The following is an 8,354-nucleotide window of genomic DNA, read 5'->3' as shown; positions in this document are numbered from 1 at the left end:
TTGGCAAAGATGAAGTCAAGCTTTCATTTTCTGCAGATGACATGATATTATACATGGAAAATCCGATAGACTCCACCAAAAGTCTACTAGAACTGATACTTGAATTCAGCAAAGTTGCAGGATACAAAATCAATGTACAGAAATCAGTTGCATTCTTATACACTAATAATGAAGCAACAGAAAGACAAATAAAGAAACTGATCCCATTCACAATTGCACCAAGAAGCATAAAATACCTAGGGATAAATCTAACCAAAGATGTACAAGATCTGTATGCTGAAAACTACAGAAAGCTTATGAAGGAAATTGAAGAAGATATAAAGAAATGGAAAAACATTCCGTGCTAATGGGTTGGAAGAATATTGTCAAAATGTCAATACTACCCAAAGCTATCTACATATTCATTGCAATCCCAATCAAAATTGCACCAGCATTCTTCTCGAAGCTAGAACAAGCAATCCTAAAATTCATATGGAACCACAAAAGACCTCGAAGAGCCAAAGTAATTTTGAAGAAGACCAAAGCAGGAGGCATCACAATCCCAGACTTTAGCCTCTACTACAAAGCTGTAATCATCAAGACAGCATGGTACTGGCACAAAAACAGACACATAGACCAATGGAATAGAATAGAAACCCCAGAACTAGACCCACAAAACTATGGCCAACTAATCTTTGACAAAGCAGGAAAGAATATCCAATGGAAAAAAGACAGTCTCTTTAACAAATGGTGCTGGGAGAACTGGACAGCAACATGCAGAAGAATGAAACTAGACCACTCTCTTACACCATTCACAAAAATAAACTCAAAATGGATAAAGGACCTGAATGTGAGACAGGAAACCATCAAAACCCTAGAGGAGAAAGCAGAAAAAGACCTCTCTGACCTCAGCCGCAGCAATTTCTTACTTGACACATCCCCAAAGGCAAGGGAATTAAAAGCAAAAATGAACTATTGGGGCCTCATGAAGATAAAAATCTTCTGCACTGCAAAGGAAACAATCAACAAAACTAAAAGGCAACCAATGGAATGGGAAAAGATATTTGCAAATGACATATCGGACAAAGGGCTAGTATCCAAAATCTATAAAGAGCTCACCAAACTCCACACCCAAAAACAAATAATCCAGTGAAGAAATGGGCAGAAAACATGAATAGACACTTCTCTAAAGACGACATCTGGATGGCCAACAGGCACACGAAAAGATGCTCAACGTCGCTCCTTATCAGGGAAATACAAATCAAAACCACACTCAGATATCACCTCACGCCAGTCAGAGTGGCCAAAATGAACAAATCAGGAGACTACAGATGCTGGAGAGGATGTGGAGAAATGGGGACCCTCTTGCACTGTTGGTGGGAATGCAAACTGGTGCAGCCACTCTGGAAAACAGTGTGGAGGGTCCTCAAAAAATTAAAAATAGACCTACCCTATGACCCAGTAGTAGCACTGCTGGGAATTTACCCAAGGGATACAGGAGTACTGATGCATAGGGGCACTTGTACCCCAATGTTTAGAGCAGCACTCTCAACAATAGCCAAATTATGGAAAGAGCCTAAATGTCCATCAACTGATGAATGGATAAAGAAATTGTGGTTTATATACACAATGGAGTACTACGTGGCAATGAGAAAGGATGAAATATGGCCCTCTGTAGCAACGTGGATGGAACTGGAGAGTGTGATGCTAAGTGAAATAAGCCATACAGAGAAAGACAGATATCGTATGTTTTCACTCTTATGTGGATCCTGAGAAACTTAACAGAAACCCATAGGGGAGGGGAAGGAAAAAAAAAAAAAAAAAAAAGAGGTTAGAGTGGGAAAGAGCCAAAGCATAAGAGACTCTTAAAAACAGAACAAACTGAGGGTTGATGGGGGGTGGGAGGGAGGGGAGGGTAGGTGATGGGCATTGAAGAGGGCATCTTTTGGGATGAGCACTGGGTGTTGTATGGAAACCAATTTGACAATAAATTTCATATATTAAAAAAAATAAAACAATAAAATACAAATACTTCTCAAAAAAAAAAAGTATAGTTCAAAAAAAAAAAAAGAGTGAAAATGGACCACAATCATAAAACAATGTTTATCAAACCAAAGTGATCTATGAAACGCAATAGGTTTTTATCCCATTTTGAAAAGTCCTGTGTTTGGCAGCAGAGTATCTGCAAGGCTATGGGACACACGCACTTTCATACTGTTTGCTTCACCTTCAAAATATACCCAGATTCTCACCACCTAGAGGTATCACCAGTGCTGACTTAACACCATGGATTCTTGAATCACCTGAATAGCTTGCTAAATTGTCACTGCTTCAACCAGTGCCCCACGAGAGTCAATTCTTAAACAGGAGCCAGTGAGTTGTCCAAAATGTAAAAAACAAATCATGTCCTTTCAGAGCTTATAACTCACTTTACCACTAATAAATGAAAAGCTATAGTGTGTTCACGGATTGGAAGGCTCACTATGCTCCAATGTCAATTCTGTTAGTTCTCCTCAAGTTGATCTATAGATCCCATACAATCATAGGCTAAATCCCAGAAGCTTTTATGAGATAGAATGATTCTAAACGGAGGAGCACAGGACCTAGAATATCCAAAATAATTCTGAAAAGAGAATGAAAGTGAAGAACTCACATTACATGATTTCAAGGCATGTAATCAATCAACAACAATCGAGACAGTGTGGTAATAGCAAAATGATAGACACAAACTACAGAATAGGGTCCAGAAATAGATGGACACATTCATAGTCAAATGCCTTCCAACAGGGGTGCCAAGGCAATTCAATGGAGATAAAGTACCTTCTTCTCAATAAATGGTACTGGAATAATAAAGCTCCATAAGATGGGGGGACAGGTGGGGGGGGAGAGGGAGGAGTTTCCTTGAACCAACCACAACTTGTATCATAAACAAAAATTAAACTCAAACTGATCATAAATGTAAATGTGGAATCTAGAACCATAAACTTCTAACAGGTAACATAGGAGTATATTTGTGACCTTGATTAGATGAAACAACAAAGAAAACCCATAAAGTCTGATATTTTGATAAATTGTAAATTGATCAATTAAAAATGTTTGTTCTTAGAAAACAGCATGAAGCAGGTGGGAAAGCAAACTGGTGCAGCCACTCTGGAAAACAGTATGGAGGTTCCTCAAAAAATTAAAAAGAGAACTACCCTACGACCCAGCGATTGCACTACTAGGTATTTATCCAAAGGATTCAGGTGTGCTGTTTTGAAGGGGCACAGGCACCCCCACGTTTATGGCAACACTATCAACAATAGCCAAAGTATGGAAAGAGCCCAAATGTCCATCAATGGATGAATGGCTAAAGAAGATGTGGTATATCTATACAATGGAGTATTACTCGGCAATCAAAAAGAATGAAATCTTGCCATTTGCAACTACGTGGATGGAACTGGAGGGTACTATGCAAATGAAATGACGCTCAACGTCGTTAGGCACCAGATTAAATACAGGTACAATGAAATACCTGTACATACCTAGCATAACAGCTTAAACTGAATACCAAACCAAACAAAAAACCCACTACTTCCCCCCCACCGCCCCTGGAAACTGCCAATACCAAATGCTGGTGCAGATTCACAGCATCTAGAAATCTCAATGGCATGGCCACTTCAAAAACAGTAGAGCAGCACCTTGTGATGTTAAACATGCACTTATTACAAGACCCAGGATCCCACACACTCTCAAGCATTTTCTCAAGAGAAATGAAGGTATGTGTATAGGCAAAAAGACTGAAAAATGAACATTCAAGCAGCTTTATTCACAAGGCCAGAAGCTGGGAGCAACACAAATGTCCAACCGGTACACAGATCAACAAATTGTGACAGAGCCATGCAATGGGACTGACACATGCAACAACAGGGATGATCTCAAATGTATTACGTGCGTGAAAAGTGTGATGGCCTTCAATGCCCCACATGATCTGTCCTCTTTCACCTATTCAGCCATACTGGCCCTCTGTTCTTGCTGTTGGCAGGACGCCTCGGGTACCACTCTGCCTCAGGGTCCTTGCACTGGCAAGTTTCCTCAGCATGAAGTGTTCTTCTGTAGACACCAGCAAGTCTTCTGTCCCCACACTTGTCAAATGCTGTCTCCAAATATTTTCTCAGAGAAGCGTATCTGATCAACTTATTTAAAATTAAAATCGATCCTTCACAACGCGTTCCTTGTTTCATTTCTTCTATGTCGATTATCAAATAACAAAGTCTTTTAATCATCTTCCATCACCTGAATGTAAGCTACATGAGGGCAGAAATCTTTGTCGGCTTTTTACGTGGTAATTACACCAGGGCACGGAGAGCCTCAGGAGCTCAATATGCCAGTTATGAATAAACACTTCGCAGGCAGGAATACAAGTATAATAACCACTATGGAGGACAGCATTTAGAGTATTTAACAAAATGAAACTGCATTTAACCTCTGACCATTTTAGCTTATAGTTTCACCCCTACAATCATGTCATTGTAAACAACCCAAATGTCTTTCAATAGAAGGCTGATTAAATTACCAACAGTACTTTCACATACTAGACCACAATGAAGCTATGGTAAAAAATGAGGATGCTTTTTAAGTCTCAATATGGAAAAATGTCCTCTTTAGGAAAAAACTTTAAAGCAAGAATATATGGTATGCTATAATTGTTGGTTAATAATGGAAGGAGGAGCGTCTAGGTGGCTCAGTCGGTTAAGTGTCCAACACTTGGTTTCCGCTCAGGTCATGATCTCCTGGTTCGAGAGTTGGAGGCCCACATCTGGCTCTATGCTGACAATGCGGAGCCTGCTTGGGATTCTCTCTCTTCCCTCTCTCTCTGCCCCTCCCTCGCTTGCTCTCTCTCAAAATAAATAAATTTAGAAAAATCAGCATTAGTGGTAAACAGTGTAAACCAGTGTTAAAAAGTAAAGTTTAACTTGATCTAAACCTTTTTCTACTTTTCTGAATGTATGGTGTCTTTATAAGCTTCTTAAATCCACCGTAATACAAAGTGAGGAGCGAACTGAAGGCTCACCTGAGATGTGTTCATTTTCTGTACCTCTCGGGAGACCGTGAAGGGTCTGGCCTGCCCGGCGGCTTCTAAATTCACTTCCACAAAGTCTCAGCACCCCAGAAGGAGAGGAGGCTCCCTCCAGGAATAGGGCGGCTGGACCCTGGAAAAGGGACGGGAATGACTGTGCAGAGCCAACGACTGTCCGTAAGTGTCCCTTAAGTGATCGTGGGGGCATAAGCCTGCAGGTTTCTAAACTTTTTTCTATCAAGTTAAAAAAACCAATCAGCTAATGACTACAGTATACGAAAGGATCAAGCACTGCTCTTTCATCAAAATTAGCACAGAAAAAAGACGCAGGCTCCATCTTTATCCAGTGTCTTCCTAAGACTACTTTACCCCTTGCGTGAGCGAAGCCAGGAAGCGAAGCAAAAGGGACAGCGCCGTGGACACCTGGCTGGCCCCCTCAGACTGTACGATCTCACCCATCTGAGACTCGGATTTCACACCGGGGTAACGCGTGTGCCGGTACCTGCACCTGGCAGTAGGGTAACCGCTTCCCAGGTGAGCTCTCACCTAACTCTCCGAGACACGCCCACAAGCGGACATTACCCTCAATCCTATCGTCAGTTCCAGAAGACCTGCCTCTTTCCGAGGTTACTTCTCTCGCCCCGGTTACAGGTGACAGACCTGGAATCTCCCTGGTCTTTGCGGCTCGCAAACTCGGGCTCCACCGCAGACCCCCCTCCCCCCCCCACCACCACCCCGCGCTTGCCAGCACATTCGCTGTCAACGTCGGGAACGCGCTTTCCCTTCCTGCCGCCCGCAGAGGTCCGCCCGGGTCGGGATGCAGGCCGTGCCCGGCACACGGTTCCGCACACCTCCGCCCGCACCGCGCCCCGACTGCACACGGGGCTCGGCCAGACCCGCCCACGGGGAGCGCGTGCCCTGGAGCGCGCCTCGGGCTCCGGACTTCCCGCCAGTGGCTTCCGGGTAACACCCACCGCCCCCACGCCAGCCCAACGCCCCGCACGGGTTCCACAGACCCTCCGCGCCCTCACCCCAGGTGTGCTCCTTGCAGCCTGCCTGACCGAGAAAGTTCTGGGACCTGCTCCGCGGGAAGATGGAGATGCGTAAAAACGCGGCGGGCCTAGGACGGCATTTGCGCAGAAGAAGACGACCCAGAAGACCCGTTCCCAGAGTGCTGCGCGGTGATCCGTGTGGATTGGACTACATTTCCCATAGGCCTCTGCCCTCGCTTCTTGACTTGATCATGCAGTAATTTCCCCTATGGTGGGTGGCCGTTTTTCTGCCCACGTTCTTTTATAGCCCCTAGATGTTCTAGATTCAATGTGACCATCGTAATCCAATCAATGCTTGCCCCTCGATGAGATCCCGACTGTAAAAACAGCAGCTGCCACAGGCTCCGAGGACAACTTGAGAAATTTGAACACGGATTGGGAATTAGAAATATTAAGGAACATACGATTACTCTCGCATGGTGTGAAAATAATATGAGAATCACATAGGAAATATACGAATTTATTTAAAGGCACGAATAGTGAAGTGTTAAGATTGAAATTGTACGTTTGTAAATTGGCACTTCCTGAAAGCAAAATCAGACAGCATATATGGCAAAGAAAACTTTTTAAATCAAAGAAAAGGTGCTTATTTTGCTGTATTCCAATTTTCTGTATGGAAAATAGTACAGAGAGAGCAAAATTTTAAATGGGATCTTCTTCACTAGCGTGCTTATTGAACTCAAAATGGCCAAGAGAAGTCAAGGGACATAAACATTTCTCTTAAGATGAAGGTTGTGAGATGTATATGTTACTAGAAAATGGAGGACAGAAATCCAATAAAAGACCAACAATCTTTTAACCAAAGGGAAGAAACAAACAGGGGAAATGCAAGTACACGTTTCAAAGGTAATTAATACGTAAAACATTACACAAAGCAAAGTAAAAATGATCAAGCAGATGTTCAAGGAGCAAATCTAATTCTCATCCATCTTCTAATCTCCTCTCCCTTGGTGCACATTCTATCTCTCCATTCTGTGCCTGTTCCTAGAAGTCCATCCACATGCCTTTACCCCAGACTTCCTGATCACCAACTTTCCAGCCTATTCTTTCCTAGGCCTCTATTACCATTGAGCAAGGAACCGTTGACCATAAATCAGCATTAAAGTCAAGACATCCCTTCTTCATCAAACACAGACAACTAAAATACCTCCCCAAATTCTGTGCACTGGGCGGATTTGCCCTCACCACACCCTTTCAGGGTGACCCCTGAGTGTGGCCGTAAGCGAGCAGCTTTTCACTTACAGCTGATCCCACCATACCGTGCAGACACATCTATAAACCAGTTTTTTCCTCCTTTGTTAGCTCAGTATAGTCAACTCCCTATAGGGCCGTAAGAAGAGTTGGCAGACAAGGAGTTGAGGAGTAGGACTAGTTATCACTCACGTGTAAACTATTTGCTCATGCAGATCGCTTACATCTTTTGGTCCTGTTTTGGTCAGTCTTGTATTTACCATTCATTTTACCATTCATTCATAGCACGACACACAGATTGTCACAGTTAATGATGGACAATTTCCGTCACATAGTCGCTCACCATCCCATAATCAGTAATTTAGTAGCAGGGCGCGGTATCAAGATAGAAGCTGCTTGTTTCGATGGCGAAGGCTCAGCAGCAGCAGAAAGCATGCTTCGCTCCAGAACTCTAGGAGTTTGGACTACACAGACATCTACAACGCCATTGGGTCTACTGGGGCATAAGGCTCACAGGACAATGCAGCTTACATCATGTTCTAGATCACCTGCAGAACTTTGTTGCTCCAACAAATACGTCGGAGTAGCTTGTCCAGAAGTGTTGTAACTTGCCTCCAGAATTCGACAATGTCCATCCAACTGGCTGCGTCCTCTATGTGGTGGAGAGCAAAGATGATGCAACAGATTGTTTCACACTCTTGAGGAGCTATTTGAACGTACTCCAGACTACTAAACCTCTAGAGACTTCATTTTTATAACAGTTCTTTCACTTCTCAATGCTACTTTCCACTGGTTGTTATGAATGCTTTTCGCTTAGAAATCTAATGTGCTTCTGTTTCCCGTTCACCGGTTTTCCGATTAACACAATGTCATCTATTATAGACCAGTGAAATATTATAATATTACAATAAATTGTATTACGATAAAGGAGAGATGATACAAGCTTCTCAAGACAGTGATCATGCTCAATTGTCCCTTACAGAAACAAAGTATCTTCTGGTTTTCCATATTGATGAAGACAGAGGCATTAACCCTTGGTTAAGGAGTAGCTTGGTGGGTAAAATGCTAAATTG

The 8,354-nt window shown here is 42.9% G+C and overlaps 1 long non-coding RNA gene across 1 annotated transcript; it reads right to left on the bottom strand.

Annotated features, from left to right (window-relative positions):
• Positions 1-3,786: 3,786 nt before the first annotated feature.
• On the bottom strand, positions 3,787-6,180 carry LOC122205468. The gene is made up of 3 exons (XR_006196075.1): positions 6,070-6,180; positions 5,033-5,171; positions 3,787-4,265 (listed from the first exon to the last, which is right to left on the bottom strand). It is a non-coding gene; the product is annotated as an uncharacterized LOC122205468 (long non-coding RNA).
• Positions 6,181-8,354: the final 2,174 nt, after the last annotated feature.

Source organism: Panthera leo, chromosome D4 (assembly GCF_018350215.1).
Source record: "Panthera leo isolate Ple1 chromosome D4, P.leo_Ple1_pat1.1, whole genome shotgun sequence".
NCBI lineage: Eukaryota > Metazoa > Chordata > Mammalia > Carnivora > Felidae > Panthera > Panthera leo.
Note: the sequence above shows the minus strand (reverse complement) of the source record. Positions and strands in the feature narration are given on the sequence as shown.